The sequence below is a fragment of the Staurois parvus genome, unplaced genomic scaffold (assembly GCF_062004578.1).
Source record: "Staurois parvus isolate SC_StPar_1 unplaced genomic scaffold, SC_StPar_1.0 ptg000489l, whole genome shotgun sequence".
Classification (NCBI taxonomy): Eukaryota; Metazoa; Chordata; class Amphibia; order Anura; family Ranidae; genus Staurois; species Staurois parvus.
This window is the reverse complement of record NW_028318285.1, coordinates 646295-663224: the sequence shown is the minus strand read 5'-3', so window position 1 is coordinate 663224 and position 16930 is coordinate 646295. Positions and strand designations below refer to the sequence as shown.

General features: G+C 44.9%; 1 protein-coding gene across 1 annotated transcript in view; it reads left to right on the top strand.

The window, feature by feature from the left end:
• The window catches only part of HMG20B (high mobility group 20B), a 981246-nt gene that overhangs the window by 437554 nt on the left and 526762 nt on the right, over positions 1-16930 (top strand). The gene's annotated exons all lie outside the window — the stretch shown is intronic.

Below are 16930 nucleotides of genomic sequence, written 5' to 3'. Positions count from 1 at the left end.
CTCTCCTAACTTCTCAGGACTCGAGCACCAAGATCCAAAACCGCCTTCAATCTTACTTCACTAACAATGTAATCTCAACCATCAACCTATGGGAAGCCCATAAAGCAATCCTTCGGGGTCACCCTTCTCTTGATGAGACTGCCAGGGAGACGAATTGCGAGTTTCTAACGCCGGGTATGATGATAGGTGCTTTAGAGGCTGTGGGCAACGGGGTGATGTGGCTCACATCTGGTGGTCATGTTGATGCCTCACAGGGTTCTGGTCTAGGGTTTTTGGTCTCCTGTACACCCTACTCCATATTCCCATCTCCAAGAACACTAAATTGGCCCTGTTACATTGTCTGATCCAGGGCTTAATCTCTCACCAACAAAAACTAGCCACCTATCTTTTCATTGCTGCTAAATGTGACATCACTAAGGCATGGAAGAAACCATCAGTGTCGTTTCAAATGGTGAAAACCAATCTGACAACCCTGATGTTACAAGAAAAAAATGTCCAGTATTTTACATGACTCCCATGCCAAATTTTTGAAAATATGGAATCCCTAGTGGACGTACGCCTTTCCTACCTGTCCCCACTAGGTTTGAGTATTTCCTAAATCTTGATTCCTATGCAAGCCTGCAGGAACATCCACCATCCCTCTCCCACCTTCCTTCTTCCTGCTCCTTCCCTTCTTTTTTTTTTTTTAAATATTTATTAGTTTTCAATTCATATACAAGTCATTTCAGCATTTCTATTAAAATATTTATCAAAAACATATTTTCTCCTTATATAATTTATTCCTATATATGACTTTCTTTTCTTACCCTCCCCCCCCCCCCATCTCCCCATCCCCTCCCCTCCTTCCCTCACCCTCCCACGCTCCACATTCTCTCTTCTCTCATTTACTCCATATAACTCTGTTGTTCCTAAATCCAATTCTAAACCGACTACCAGGGGCATTATCTCTTTGTCTATTTCGCCATTTCTTTATATTCTCCCCATCCTTTCCATTTTTTATTATACATCTCCAGCTTGTCCTCGTGCGTATAATACAATCTTTCTGTCCTGGAAATCTGATTTACTCTGCCCATCCAGTCTTCCTCAGTTGGCACCTCTCTTTTCTTCCAGTACCTGGGTATCAGGCTCTTTGCTGCGGTTAGGTAATACCATATCCCAGAACTCTTATATGCTTTCACTGGGAGTTCTGAAATATGGAGGAGGCATAATTCTGGGTCTAATCCTATATTGATTTTAGTAATCTTCCCTATCAAGTAAACTATCCTTCGCCAGAACACCTGTATTTCTGGACACTCCCACCACATATGATACCACGTGCCCACCTCTTCACAGCCTCTCCAACACATCTGTGAAATTTCCGTATTCATCTTGTGCTCTATGTAGGGGGTAATGTGCCATCTATTCAAACACTTATAATTTATTTCCACTTCTCTTATACTAATATTTTCGTGAATTAATGTGAACATCTTCTTCTTCTCCTCCTCCTCTATTTTTCTTCCCATATCTCTTTCCCATTTCTCTATGTGCATTAATTTTGTGTCTGCGTCAAGATCCATTAATATCTTGTGTATTTTTGCCGTTCCGTGTCTACCATTTCCCCGTGACTCCAAACTTCTCTCGAATGGATTCCAGTCTTTTCTAGTTCTTATAGGCTTTGGAAGGCTTTCAAAAAAATTCTTCAGTTGGTAATATCTTAATCTGTCCATCTTATTAAAGACTTCACCCTTTCTTTCCTCCGTATCCTTATATGACCCAATTTCCTCTCCTACCATTATATCTCTCAATTGCGCCTCCTGTTTTATAATCCATTTCCCTGCTATGCTATCTTCACCCGGGATGAAATATTTTGTGTTCCTAAGTGGTATTAGTTGTGAATTAAAAACCCACCCCTTTTGTCTGTGTAATAAATCCCATTCTTTTAGAACATTAACCCCTTCACGCCTAAGGGTAAAACAAATCTAAAGGCCTAAGCACAATTCTGCACCGTTGACATGTGATAGCAAAACCGTACATATCATCACAACTACTTTGCACATCCAGGTGGATTATACCTTGATTTTTTCAGGACAAATTGGGCTTTCATTTGGTGGTAAATGGTAATGGATATCTCCTGATTTTTTTTTTATTATCAAAGGAAAACTGGCCAAAAATAGTAAAAAAAATCCTTTTTTTTTTATTTAGCTATGTGTTTCTTGTTATGACCATAACCTACCACCAAAGAGCAACCCAAAATAAATTCTCCAGCTCTTGATGTTCGCAGCGATACCATATATGTGTATGTTATTTGTTGTTTGTACCCGTAGTACAGCCCAGAAACCATAGTGCGCATTTTGTTTTTGTCTTTTTTTTTTTTTTTACCTAAAACACACTAACACTAACTGACATTAACACTAACTGACACTGATACCAATTTTTTTTTAAATCCTGACCTTAACCTTTGACCCTGACCTTTGACCGTGACCCTGACCTAAAGACTAACCCTGGCACTGAACTAGATCAAACCTTGATCTAGGTATTTTTTTTAATTTTTTCTTTTATTTTTTTAATATTTATTTCTTTATCTTTTTTTTTTTTTTTTACAAACTTTTTATTTCTTCTCTCTGACAGGAGTTCGAGAGATACAATGTATCTCTCTTCTCCATTCATAGAGAGAGAGAGAAAAAAAAACAAGGGGACCGGGCTGCACAGTGACTGATCACTGTGATAGCCAATCAGAGGCTATCATAGCGATCATGTGACCCGGGACCGGGAGTCCCGGGTCCCGATCGTTAGAACGGGACCCGGTGCTCTCAGTGACACCGCGGTCTCGGTGCTGGGAGCGCGCTGAGGGGCGCGCTCCCAACACAAAGACAGGTACGCAAATATGCGGCCCCACGGAAAAAAGCCCAGGTCCGTGAGGCCGCATATTTGTGTTACGTCGGCGTCAAGGGGTTAAGAGTGTACGTGCTTGTGCTCTCCTCTAATTCTCTATATTGTGCAGGCACCCAAATACTATTACTCAAACTTATTCCACTCAGTGCTTTCTCAATTTTAACCCAAATTTTCTCCGGATTATGAATCCAGTCGAAGATTCTTGCGATAATCCCTGCTTTGTAATATCTCCTAAAATCTGGTACCCCCAATCCTCCTCTTTCTTTACTTCTAGTCAACGTTTCATAACCTATTCTAGGCTTTTTATTCCTCCATATACATTTTATTATCATTTTCCTCAGTTCTTTAAAATATGCCTCTGGGAATTTGATTGGGATAATTTGAAATTTATATAATACTTTGGGGACAATTACCATCTTTATCAAGTTTATGCGACCTATCCACGATGGATTTCCATTTCCCACTCTCCTAAACTCCTCCTTAATTTCATTTAATAACATTATATAATTGGCTTTATAATGGTTCTTATTTGAGGCTGATAGTTTTATTCCTAGATATTTTAATTCTTTGTCTCTCCAAAGGAAAGGGAATTCCTTTTGTAGTTTTTCTTTTTCGCTATTTTTGAGATTTATGTTTAAGATTTCGGTCTTTGTCGGGTTAATTTTCAGGTTCGACAGGTCTCCGTACTCCGTCAATGCTTTCATTAAATTTGGAAGTGATGTTCTAGGGTTTCCAACGTAAAACATCAGGTCGTCCGCGTAAGCCACTACCTTATGTTCTCTATCACCTATCTTTATTCCTTTTATGTCTATGTTCTTCCTAATCATGGACAGTAAGGGCTCCAATGATAACACTTATAGCAATGGAGACAATGGACATCCCTGTCTTGTACCATTTGTCATCTTAAAATACTCTGATCTTCCTCCATTTACCATTATGGTAGCGGTAGGCCCTCTGTACAACTCTCCAATCCACCCTCTCATTCTATCTCCCATTCCGAACTCTTCCAAAGTGTCCATCATAAAACCCCAACTCACTCTGTCGAATGCCTTCTCAGCATCTGTCAGGGATCCCCTCGATCCCCGCCGCGATGGTCCCGGCGCAGTGCACCGCCCTGTGCAGGGACACGGGCACTAGGTCCGGGCCGGCCGCGGCGTTCGAGTTCGCGCATGCGCAGTAGAAGCCGCGGCCGCCCGCTGGGCACCAATGGCAGCGCAGGGCGGGATATTTAAATGTCCCTGAGCTGTCATTCAGTGCCTTCTGGTCCTATCTGTATCCTGCAAATCTGAACCTGTGCCTAGTAAGTTATTTGACCCGGATTGCTCTTGACCTGCTGATTTCTCCTGCCCAGACCCTTGCTTTGCCTGACCTCTCTTCTGAATGCCCCTCATTAGATCTGACCTGCTGTTGCTGACCTGGTGTGTGACCCGACGATTCTCTGTCCGCTCCCTTGTACCATACCATCCTCTACGTTACCAATTCGGCCCGTCTGACTTCGCACTTGCTCAGCCATCCATCCCATCGGGGTCACCGACCTCCTCACATCTGGCTTTCCCTACCACTGACAGGTGTGCTCAGTAGTGGCGACCTGGTCCCGGGGTGCTCCAAGTCCATCCCCACCATCAGGGGCTCTGGTGAACAAGTACCCTGGGGCTTAGACTCTGCTCTCTGGGCACGCCTGACCAGTGGAGTGCTAGTGGTGCCGCTCGGCGGTCCCTCACAGCATCTATCGACATCAGTATCACTGGGGTTTTCCCTTTTTTGCCCTCCTGTATAAGCAACATTGATCTCAGAGCATTATCTCTACCTTCTCTTCCCGAGACAAACCCCACCTGATCTCCATGTATCCACTCCGGCATCAGCTCTTTCAGTCTATTTGCCAGAACCTTTGCATATATTTTAGTGTCTACATTCAGCAGCGCTATTGGACGATAACTCTCACATTGCGAGGGATCTTTATCTTCCTTCTGTATCAATACTATATTCGCCTGTAAAGACTCTCCCCTTATCTCCATCCCGTTTCCTAAGGCGTTCATATAAATCTTCATTTTGGGTATTAAAAGCTCTTTATATTTTTTATAGTATTTGGCCGTATATCCATCCGGACCTGGGCTTTTCCCTCCCGCCATGCTTTCTAATGCTATTTTTATTTCCTCTAAAGTTATTTCTGCCTCTAGAGAGTTCAGTTGTGTTTCTCTTAATTTCGGTAGGCCTGCCTCCTCTAGGTATGTCTTTCTTTTCCCTCTATTTACTGTTTCCGTTTTCCTAAACGTATCCTGAGGTATGATATTATACAGCTTATTATAATACTCTTTAAATATTCTAGCAATATCCTTGGTTGAGTGTACAAATTCCCCCCTGGGATTTCTTATTTTCTCAATATAATTTCTATTTTTTTTCTTTCTTAAAGTTCTCATTAAATACTTTCCTGGCCTATCTCCCCATCTGTACCTTTCACTTGTTATTTTATTAAAGACTCTTCTTTTTTCCTCCTCCATTACATTCTCTAATTCTTCTTTCTTCTTTATTAACATCTGCATTATCTCCTTAGATCTTTCCCTTTTATGCACCTGTTCAAGATCATATTTTCATTTAATAATCTATTTGTCTTTTCTCTCCTTTCTTTTTTTTTTTTTGCCCCCATTGCAATGAGTAGACCTCTGATGTAAACTTTATGTGCTTCCCACACCGTTGCAACCGACACATCCTCTGTTTCATTCTCTTCAAAAAACCATTCAATTTCCCTCTCAATTCTTTGACCAATCTCTTCCTCCATGAGAAGTGCCTCATTCAACCGCCATACATAACCTTCTCTCCCTTCTCTCCCCCATTTTAACTTCATTGCAACTGGGGCATGATCCGACAAGGTGCTTCCTTCAATTTTTACTTCTACCACCAACTCTATCATTCGATGTTCTACCAATATATAATCCAGTCTAGAATAAGTCTCATGAACGTGCGAAAAGAAAGTATAATCTCTCTCCTTCATATTCCTAATTCTCCAGATGTCCACCAGCTGACACTCATGCATCAATTTCTTTAACATTCTCAAGGATTTGCTTTCCTCCCTCCTCACAGAGGAAGTGGTGTCTATCCGTGGGTCCATACAGATGTTAAAGTCTCCTGCTACTATCATACACCCACTTTTAAAATCCATCAATCTCTTCAACACTTCTCTCATAAACCTCTCCGGCCTCCTATTTGGACTGTATATGTTTGCTATTGTACACTCAATTCCCTGTAATTTACCTCTCAAAAATAAAAACCTTTCCTCCAGATCCGTTAATCTCTCCTCCACCTCGAACCTTATATTCTTTGCAAAGCCTATAGCAACTCCTTTTGCTCTTTTAGTTGGTGAATCCGCATAGAACCATGTTGGAAAATACCTAGTCCTCAGTCTAACCTTCGACTCTATCTCTAAGTGTGTTTCCTGCAAGAATACCACTGAGGATTTTCTATGTTGAAGTTCTTTAAATAACCTGAATCTCTTTCCTGGACAGCTTAACCCTTTTACATTGTAGGTTATATATTGGATTTCTTCCATCTTACTCTTTTCCTACCGTCACTTTCTTCCTCTTTCCCTTCCTCTTTCTTATTCCTATAGAGCGTTTTTATCCCACTACCCTTTTCCCTTATCCCTCCCCCCCCTCTCAGTACCCCCCTCAATCCCTTTCCTCTCCCTCCCCCTCCCCCCCCCCCCTCCCCCCCTCCTCCTCACTCTTTCTCCCTCTTTTTAGGCCTTCACTTTGCCTAACCATCATTTGTAGAAGTAGCATCCACCTTTGACTTAATCCTTAGGGTTTCACTCCTCCCATGGACAGCCTCCCCTCCCTCCGAATCCCCCCCTTGACCCCCTCTCTACTTATACTTCTATAGAAGGAAAAAAGAGTCAAGCTGGAGGGACAAGGGAGGAAAAGGCGGGGGAATGGGAGCAAGGAGAGAGGAGAAAAAAAAAAAAGACTCCTCTTCCCTTCACTCTCCCTCCCCGCCCCTCCTCCCCCCCCCCCCCACCCGTCTCCATCCCTCCCCTCTTTTTGATCTATTTCCCCCAAATTCTTCTTCCCAACCATTTATTTCAATTTTCTGCATTTCAAGTCTATCACAAATATTTCTCAAGTCCTCTGGGAACCTCAAATGGGCTGTTATTCCATTTTTCCATCCTATTAAACACTCCGGAACTCCCCATCTATATTGCACCTTCTGTTTTTTCATCTGCTCCAGCAAAGGCCTCAGAGCCCTCCTCCTCCGGAGAGTCTCTGATGACAAGTCCGCATATATTTGAATATCCATTTCTTCATACTTTATTACTGGTATTCCCTTAGTTTTCCTCCAGATTCTTTCCCTTTGCTGTAATTCATAAAATTTAACAAGTACCGTATTTTCCGGCGTATAAGACGACTTTTCAACCCCTGAAAATCTTCTGAAAAGTCGGGGGTCGTCTTATACGCCGGTGCGAGCCGGTGTCAGGGCGGTACTTTTTCGAGGGGCGGTGCCGTGCCGCGCCCCCTCCTCCTCCAGCGGACACAAAGTACAGGGGTGGACAGAGGGGCTGCTGTACCTTACCTGGCTCCGGTCCCACGACGATCCGGTCCAGGAAGCGCGGCTGCTCCTTCTTTCAGTTCGGCCGCTCGATGGTCACGCGGCCGCTCGGCTCCGCCTCCTCACCGGTGATTGGACACCAGCACTGGAAAGGCACACAGGCGACCAATCACCGGCGAGGAGGCGGAGCCGAGCGGCCCCGTGAAAATCGAGCGGCCACACTGGAAGAAGGAGCAGCCGCTCCTCTCCCCCACTGACACTAACGATGGGGCACTATTCCTCCCCCACTGACACTAACGATGGGGCACTATTCCTCCCCCACTGACACCAACTATGAGGCACTGTTCCTCCCCCAGTGACACCAATGATGAGGCACTGTTCCTCCCCCACTGACACCAACGATGAGGCACTGTTCCTCCCCCACTGACACCAACGATGAGGCACTGTTCTCCCCACTGATACCAATGATGGGGCACTATTCCTCCTCCCCACTGACACCAATGATGGGGCACTATTCTCCCCACTGATACCAATGATGGGGCACTATTCCTCCCACTGACACCAATGATGGGGTGCTATTCCTCCCACTGACACCAATGATGGAGCACTATTCCTCCCACTGACACCAATGATGGAGCACTATTCCTCCCACTGACACCAATGATGGGACACTATTCCTCCCACTGACACTAATGATGGGACACTATTCCTCCCACTGACACCAATGATGGGGCACGATTCTTCCCACTGACACCAATGATGGGACACTATTCCTCCCACTGACTAATGATGGGGCACTATTCCTCCCACTGACTAATGATGGGGCACTATTCCTCCCACTGGCTAATGATGGGGCACTATTCCTCACACACTGACACTAATGATGGGGCACCATCATTGGTGTCAGTGGGAGGAATAGTGTCCCATCATTGGTATCAGTGGATGAAATAGTGCCCCATCATTGGTGTCAGTGGGAGGAGTAGTGCCTCATCATTGGTGTCAGTGGGAGGAATAGCACCCCATCATTGGAATACCATACTGAAATAGCATACCATATTGAAATCAAATCTGATGTTTTTTTATTTGGTGTGCGTTGGAAGAGGGGTAGTCTTATACGGCTAGATTGTAAGCTCGAAAGAGCAGGGCCCTCGATCCCCTCATGTTTTGCATTGTATTGGTATTGTTCTGTCACATGTTCTGTCCCCCTTTGTAATGTACAGCGCTGAGCAAACTATTGGCGCTTTATAAATACTGTATAATAATAATAATACGGCGAGTATAGCTCAAACCCTATATTTTAACAGGAAACGTAGGGGGTCGTCTTATACGCCCAGTCGTCTTATACGCCGGAAAATACGGTATGTCTCTCGGCCTGTCCTTCTCATAATTCCCCTGGAGTCAACCATTTCTAGAGATTCCTTCTATATTAGTCCTTTCCATTTCAGAGTTTCCCATTATAGAGTTCAGTATTTTGCAAACCATCTCTTCCAATATTTCTCCTTTTAAACTTTCCGGTACCCCTCTTATCCTTATATTTCTCCTTCTTTCTCTATTCTCTTGAATTTCCGCCTTGTACTGCAATTTTTCCTGAGCTTTTTCCATATTAATTATCTTCTTCTCTAATTCGGAAATAACCTGGGTCTGGTTTTTAACTTTCTGCTCCGTTTCTTCCACTCTTAGCAATAACTGCCCCGGGTCATTCCAAATATTTACCATTTCTTGCTTTATTGTTCTCTCCAGATCTTTAAACATTTCTGTCATCTCTTTTTTATTTGGGATTTGTAGATCTTTTTCTATCTCTGATATTTGTTGATTACTGATATCCAATTCCATTGATTGTTTAGGACTATTTTGCATACTTAGATCAGACTCTCCTTTGTCATTTCTGCTCTGGGGCCTTTCTGGGGTCACATTTCCCTGGGATGTGTCCTTTTAAATTGTCCCCGTTTGGGTCCCTTTAGGCCCGGTTCCTTGTGCACTTTTGTTTTTCATTTCTTCTATAACTATTTATTTTCTCTCATAAACTTGTACTTTGCAAAACAAAGAAATTAATAAGGTGTAGAGATAGAATTCCCAGCTCTGTCTTCCCACCTTTCTGTGTGCCTTTGCCTGCACCTTGCGTTCTTCTCCTTATTTTTATTCTTATCCTCTGGGGGTCCCCCCCTTTTCTCTCTCCCCCTGCTTTCCTCTAGCTCTATACAGTTTTTATATTTGGGGCCACCGCCAGACTCACTCACCCTTCCTGCGCTTCTCGTGAGACGGCTCCAGGCTCCATCCTCCAGCTTCTTCGGTAGGTCAGCTCTTGTACTCTTCAGGGGGACCCTCCAGGACTTTCCTCCACACTCTTCTTCTTTGTTGGTCGGGCAGGCTCACCATCGACCCCCTGCCAGGGCTCCGGGGATAGCAGGTCGTCCGACAGAACGGAATCTCTCCTGCTCCCTGTCAGCCTCCGGCCAAGCGGCCGGCCTCCTTGCCTCCCAGAGATGCACCGTGGCCGGTCACGTGTCCCGGCCGCGCCTCCTTGTTTCCCGGCGACCAGGTTTGGCGTCCAGGCTCAGCGTCCCCGCCTCTCTCCGCTGGTCTCCGCTCCCAACTCCCCTCCGCGGGCAGCTGCTCAGCCAGGGGAGCCAGGTGAGCCCGCCCGGTCGAGGTAGGTCTCTACCTTCTAGGGCTCCATCTTTAAGGGGGGAATTTTAAGGTCCAAGGGGGGGTTGGTCGGAGGATCCCCGTGCGGGAGCTCCTACCACGAGCTCTCCGCCACCAGGCCCTGAATGGCCCCAGCCCCGGATTTTTCGGTATGGCTGCTCCTTCCCTTCTGCCCCCTTCCCTGTCTGTCTTTTTCTGTCTCGCTCTTTAAATACTGACATATGTGTTGAGACTCTGGGTCATTTAAGCAGGATTATGGCTTAGGTTGTAAGACTGCACTGTAAATATTCTGCATTGTAAACAATGTTGCTGTAGCCAGCACCCAGCTTGTTACCTGTTCTTGTTTTATGCCCCTGCATGGGCGACCAGTTGTATTGATATACCGTACGTACCAATAAAAATTATTGAACCAGAAAAGTGTATGATGACCAAGGGCATGGAGTGATGGTAGTATCTTCTCTTTCAATATAGGGCATTACATCTGTGAATTCATTATGCCATGAATGAAATGCAGCTCTACAACACCAGCAGCACTCATGCAGCCCCACAGAAGGACACTGCCAACACCATGTAAGCACCATGCATTTTTCTTTGTACTCCTCACCTTTGCAACGCCATACAGTTTTGAAGTCATCGGTTCCACAAACATTTATCTTGGTCTCATCACTCCAGAGTACAGAGTTCCCTCTCACCCTGGTTGGACCATGATCCCCTGGTACTCCTCCTTGCCCTCTCTGTGTCAGTACGGCGCCTCTTTCACTGGTGCATTAATGATTCTCTATTGACCACTCAGGTTACCTGCCAACAAATAGAATCTTTCTTACACACATACAAACTTGGGATCTGTCTCTTCGGCAGTGCCCCTGTGGGAGGTGCATAAAGCCACGGTGCAGGGTCATGTTATACAGCTGGCAGCGGCTCAGGAGCTTCATTCTCTACTGGTCTCTGCGGATGCTTGTTGGAAGTCATTTCCATCCCATAAACACGCGCGAGACGCTTTGGCTGCAGAGTTGGACCTACTTGGACCTACTTGCTTCTTTGGAGGCAAAACGGCCCTGCGTTGGACCAAACACAAATTTTATCCCTGTGCTAATAAGCTGGCCAGGAAATTAAATTCTGTGGGCAAACCCCATAAACCAATCGGATTGCAACTTCCCGCAGGTGGCTGTACTTCTAATCCCCAGCAGATTGTTTCCCGTTTCTCAGACTTCCTCTCACGCCTTTACGCTAAACCAGATCCCTTCCCTGTGGCTCAGTCAGAGGCATTCTTCCAAGATCTCTGACTTCCTGGATTATCCGAGGCAGTGCAGATGGCCCTCAATGCCGGTGTCACTGTATCGGAAGTATTCCAAGCTATCAAATCTCTATGGTCCACCGCAGCCCCAGGTTCTGACGGCTTCTCCGGTCTCTATTATAGGAAATTTGCAACCCTTTTGGCGCCCTTCTTGGCTGATTATTTCAATGAGTTACGACAGGGCTCTGCCCTCTCTGGACGTGCTTAGAGCTCATATCTCCATGATTCCTAAAATGACTGATGATGTGCAGGAACCGCAAGCCTTCTGGCCCATTTATCTTCTTAAGACCTGAAGATATTGGGCAAGATCCTTTATCTTCGTATCAATAAATATTTTCGTAGTCTGGTCCACAGGGACCAAGTAGGCTTTGTCCTTGGGAGGCAGGCGGGTAATAACGTTCGTAAGGTGGTCCATCTTATACACTTTCTGCAACAGTGGAAAATCCAAGGATTCTTACTGTCCTTAGACATATATAAAGCCTTTGATTCTCTATCCTGGGAATATCTGCGGTTTGTGCAGTCTCATTGGGCTTTTGGGGATTCTATTCTTTCTTGGACTCAAGCCTTGTATTCTTCCCCTTTGGCTTCCGTTAAATACTTTCCTATTTTGCGAGGGACAAGACAGGGCTGCCCCCTGTCCCTGGCGCTCTTTGTCCTGGCGCTTGAGGCGCTGGCTTTAGCGCTCCAGGCCTATTGTAATATATTGTGTGTTCCATACGCAGGACAGGAGTTCAAGTTGAACATTTTTGTGGACGATGCCCTCTTGACTCTCTAATCCCCTGACGACGCTTCCAAATTTGCAACAGGTTCTCTTGCGCTTCTTCTTGATTTTGGGTCTCTGTATTAATTTTAATTTGGATAAGACTGTCGCTCTAAATATTACTTTGGCCTCAGATTTGGTTACAGTGCCACTCCCTTACAAATGGGCTTCCTCTTCTCTTGAATACTTAGGCATTCGCTTGACCCCTATCTATGGCTCGTTGTTTGCTGCAAATTATTATCCATTGCTTCGCTCTGTGTTCTCTCTTATGCACTCCTGGCAATTTCTGCACCTATCTTGGATAGGACGGGTTAATTCAGTGAAAATTGCCATCTTGCCAAAATTGTTATACTATTTTCGCACCCTCCCAGTGCGGGATCATCCTCATTTCCTTCGGTTGATTCAGGTGAGGATTATGCATTTTATCTGGGCCGATAAACACCCCAAAATCTACAGAAATACGCTTTTTGTTCATAGACTAGTGTAACTAACTATTATAAGGCAAGCCAGATTGCCCTGCTGTCTATATTGCACGCTCCCTCGGACGTTCTTCTCTAGGTCCTGCTGGAACTACCTAATTGTGCCCCTATTGCAACATTGATGCTTCTATGGCTTCCCCCTGCCCTACGCCCTATGGAACAGAGTCTGATTTTGTTCCATGGCTTACAAGTGTGGGACTCGGTATGTTACTCCAGTGGCCTGATGTCACCTTTCCTACCTTTGCTCCCAATTATTAACAACCCTCTCTTCCCACCTGGTTTAGATCAACCAAGGGAGTTTTCTTGGTGGGTGGCCAATGGTTTTTTGCAGGTGCAACACTTTTTGACTTCTCGGTCCTTCCCCACTTGGAATTCTCTTCTGGAGTCATGGGATGTCCCTCCGGCTGAATTTTTTCATTAACTTCAATTGTGGCATTGGCTGACCTCACTGCGGGGCACTTCTGCATTCCCGTACCAGAAATCTGCCTTTGAACTGCTTTGCCAACAGCGTCCGGGCGCCCCGGCCTTATTTCCCTTCTTTATGCAGCTTTGAACAGACGCTCGACGCATACTTCTTTCTCATATGTCACTCCGTGGGAGCGCAACCTGGGGGCAGTCTTGGATCTGGAGGACTGGAAAAGGGCATGGTCGCTTATAGCTAAATGTTCATTTAATACGACCACACTGGAGGTGGCATACAAGGTATTGTTTTGTTGGTATTGGTTTCCGGCTCATTTGGCCCAGGCGAACACTGCCTGCAGTGATCGATGCTTTTGGGGTCGTGGCCATCGTGGTGATGTATTGCATATCTGGTGATCATGCCCAAGACTGTTTCATTTTTGGTCTCATGTGTTTGGCCTCCTTTTCACCTTGTTCCATCTCTCCAAATGCCAGGATGCTCGGTATGCTTTGCTTCATTGTCCCATACCGGGACTCTTGGCTCACCAGCAGTTGGCTTCCTATTTGGCCACTAGAACAATTGCTCAGGCATGGAAGAGCCCTTTTGTCCCTCTTCAGGGGGTGCAGGACCATATGACCACTATGATACCCAATGAACAGATGTTGAGTATCTGTGACAACTCCCAACAGAAATTCTTGAAAATATGGGAGCTGTGGTTGCAATATGCCTTTCCCACGCTCCCCCCGGCTAGTCTGGGGTTGTGATGTTGCTCGGTATTGGCGTTCTTGGACCCCTGCTCTTGGTCTTGTCATCATCTTTTTCCTTTTGTACTCCTCCTTCCTTTTTTTTTTTGTTTGTTTTTGGTGTGGCAGTGGATAGCTGCCTTTGGTTTGAGTTACTGTCGGTGTTATACCACTGTTTTTTTCATTTATGTGCCATAGATAGCCCCTGCGTGGGGGCATCTTTTGCTCTGTTGGTGTTAGAGCACTGTTTTCTTTATTTTTTTATGTGCAATTGATGGCCCCTGTGTGGGCGTGCTTTTTTTATAGGTATTTTCTTTATATACCACACATATAGAAGATTGAGAGACAGTCTTCCAAATCCTGCTCCATTGATCTAAGGCAATATTATGTTGAAGGATTTAGGGCAACTTTCACATATAAAGATGTGTATCAGAAGAAAGGGGACAGGCATCTTGAAGCAACTTGTAGATAGAGGAAATTAGGCCCCGCTGGTATGGACCCAGAATGCAGATGTGTTCAAAAAGAGTAGGCTTCTCTAGGGTCAGGGAGGGAATCTTAGAAAAGAAGAAGTGTCGTATCTGTAGATAAACATAATACTGATGGGGAGGCATATGAGTAGCTTTTTGTAACTCAATGAAGAGCCTAAGCTTACGGGTCACTGGGTGAACCAGGTGTCACATTTGAAATAGGTTGGCCCTGCGGGCCGAGGTCAAACTATCTGGAAGATTAGAATTAAATATGACATTGGTCAGAGGTGAGCAAAGAGAGGACAGGGCAAATCTACCCTTACACTGCCTCCATATAGACAATGTAAAATGCACGGCCCCGAGCAGAAGATGCTTGTGGGAGGCGATTTCAGTGTTGGTCATAAACCAGAGAAGAGAAGAAGGGTGCAGTGGACCCAGTTGCGGCTATTCAATCTCAGCCCATTTATTTGAAGGACGCTGAGAGGACCTTGAGACAAGAGTACGGAGGTGAGTGGCCAAATAATACGACACAAGATCTGGAGCCCCCAGACCTCCCTTAGATCTGTAGAAAGACTGTGCTGGTAATTCGGTGAGATTTATTATGCCAAATAAAATGGAGGAAAGATTTCTTAAGGGAACGTAGCTTGGACATGGGAATAGGTACAGGAAGCGTCTCAAACAGATACAAAAGTTTAGGCAGTATGGTCATTTTTAGCACATTAAGCCTTCCGAGGAAGGAGATGGCAAGGCTGTCCCAAGATTTCAAGGATTGAGAAATAGCGAGAAAAAAGGGGGAAGAAATTAGCTTCATAAAGGGAGTGGTAGGAGGCAGTAAAGTTGGTACCTAAATACAGTTGCAAGAAAAAGTATGTAAACCCCTTGGGTTTACGTGGAGTTTTGCATGAATTGGGAATAAAATGTGCTCTGAACGTCATCTAAGTCACAACAATAGAAGAACACAGTCTGCTGAACATAATAAGACACAAACATTAGATGTTGCCATGGTTTAATTGCACATAACATGTAAACATTCACAGTGTAGGGAGGAAAAAGTATGTGAGGCCCTAGCTTAATGACTTTTCCCAGAGCTAATTGGAGCCAGGAGTGAGCCAACCTTGACTCCAATCAGTGTGATGATATTGGATGTGTTGCTGACAGCTGTCCTGCCCTTAAAAAACACACACCTGTTTTGGGTTTACTGGTTTCAAGAAGCACTGTCTGATGTGAACCATGCCTCGCAGAAAAGAGCTCTCAGAAGACCTACCATCAAGAATTGTTGACTTGCATGAAGCTAGAAAGGGTTACAAAAGTATCTCCAAAAGCCTTGATGTTCATGTGTCCACGGTAAGACAGACTGTCTACAAATGGAGAAAGTTTAGCACTGTTGCTACTCTCCCTAGGCGCGGTCGTCCTGTAAAAATGACTGCAAGAGCACAGCGCATAATGCTGCATGAGCTAAAGAAGAATCCCAGAGTGTCAGTTAAAGACCTACAGAAATCTCTGGCACATGCTAACATTTTTGTTGACACATCTACAATAAGGAAAACATTAAACAAGAATGGAGTACATGGAAGGACACCCCGGAGGAAGCCATTGCTGTCCAAAAAGAATATTGCAGTATGTTTGAAGTTTGCAAAAGAGCACCTGGATGTTCCACAGCACTACTGGCAAAATATACTGTGGACAGATGAAACCAAGATTGAGTTGTTTGGGAAGAACACACAACACTATGTGTGGAGAAAAAAAGGCACAGCACACCAACATCAAAACCTCATCCCCACTGTAAAACATGGCGGAGGGAGCATCATGGTTTGGGGCTGGCCAGGGCCTGGACGGATTGTTGTCATTGCTGGGAAAATGAATTCCAGAGTTTATCAAGACATTTTGCAGGAAAACGTACGACCATCTGTCCGCCAACTGAAGCTCCGCAGAGGATGGGTGATGCAACAGGACAATGACCCAAAGCATACAAGTTATTCAACAAAACAGTGGCTGCAACAGCACAGAATACGCCTTCTGGAGTGGCCCAGTCAGAGTCCTGACCTCAACCCGATTGAAATGCTGTGGCATGACCTTAAGAGAGCGATTCACACCAGACATCCCAAGAATATTGCTACACTGAAACAGTTTTCTGAAGAGGAGTGGTCCAAAATTACTCCAGATCATTGTGCAGGTCTGATCTGCAACTACAGGAAACGTTTGGTTGAGGTTATTGCTGCCAATGGAGGGTCAACCAGGTTTTAAGTCCAAAGGTTCACATACTTTTTCCTCCCTGCACCGTGAATGTTTACATGTTATGTGCAATTAAACCATGGCAACATCTAATGTTTGTGTAGTATTATGTTCAGCAGACTGTGTTCTTCTATTGTTGTGACTTAGATGACATTCAGAGCACATTTTATGCCCAATTCATGCAAAACTCCACGTAATCCCAAGGGGTTCACATACTTTTTCTTGCAACTGTACCTCAAGGAGTGGAAACACCAGTGATAGGGATAATTTTATTGAAGAAAAGATAAAATAGCAGAAGGTATGTGGAGCGGTAATGCTTCAGTTTTAGACGTGTTAACCTGACAGGACGCCAAAGAGCTTGAAAATACGATGTAGAACAGGTAGAGTAGTGAACAAAGACAGCTTAATATCACTATTATGGGTGCATATCCCATGGATATCAGGGTTGGATCTGAACAGAGGATAAACAATAAGGGGGAAAGAGGGCATCCCTGGCATG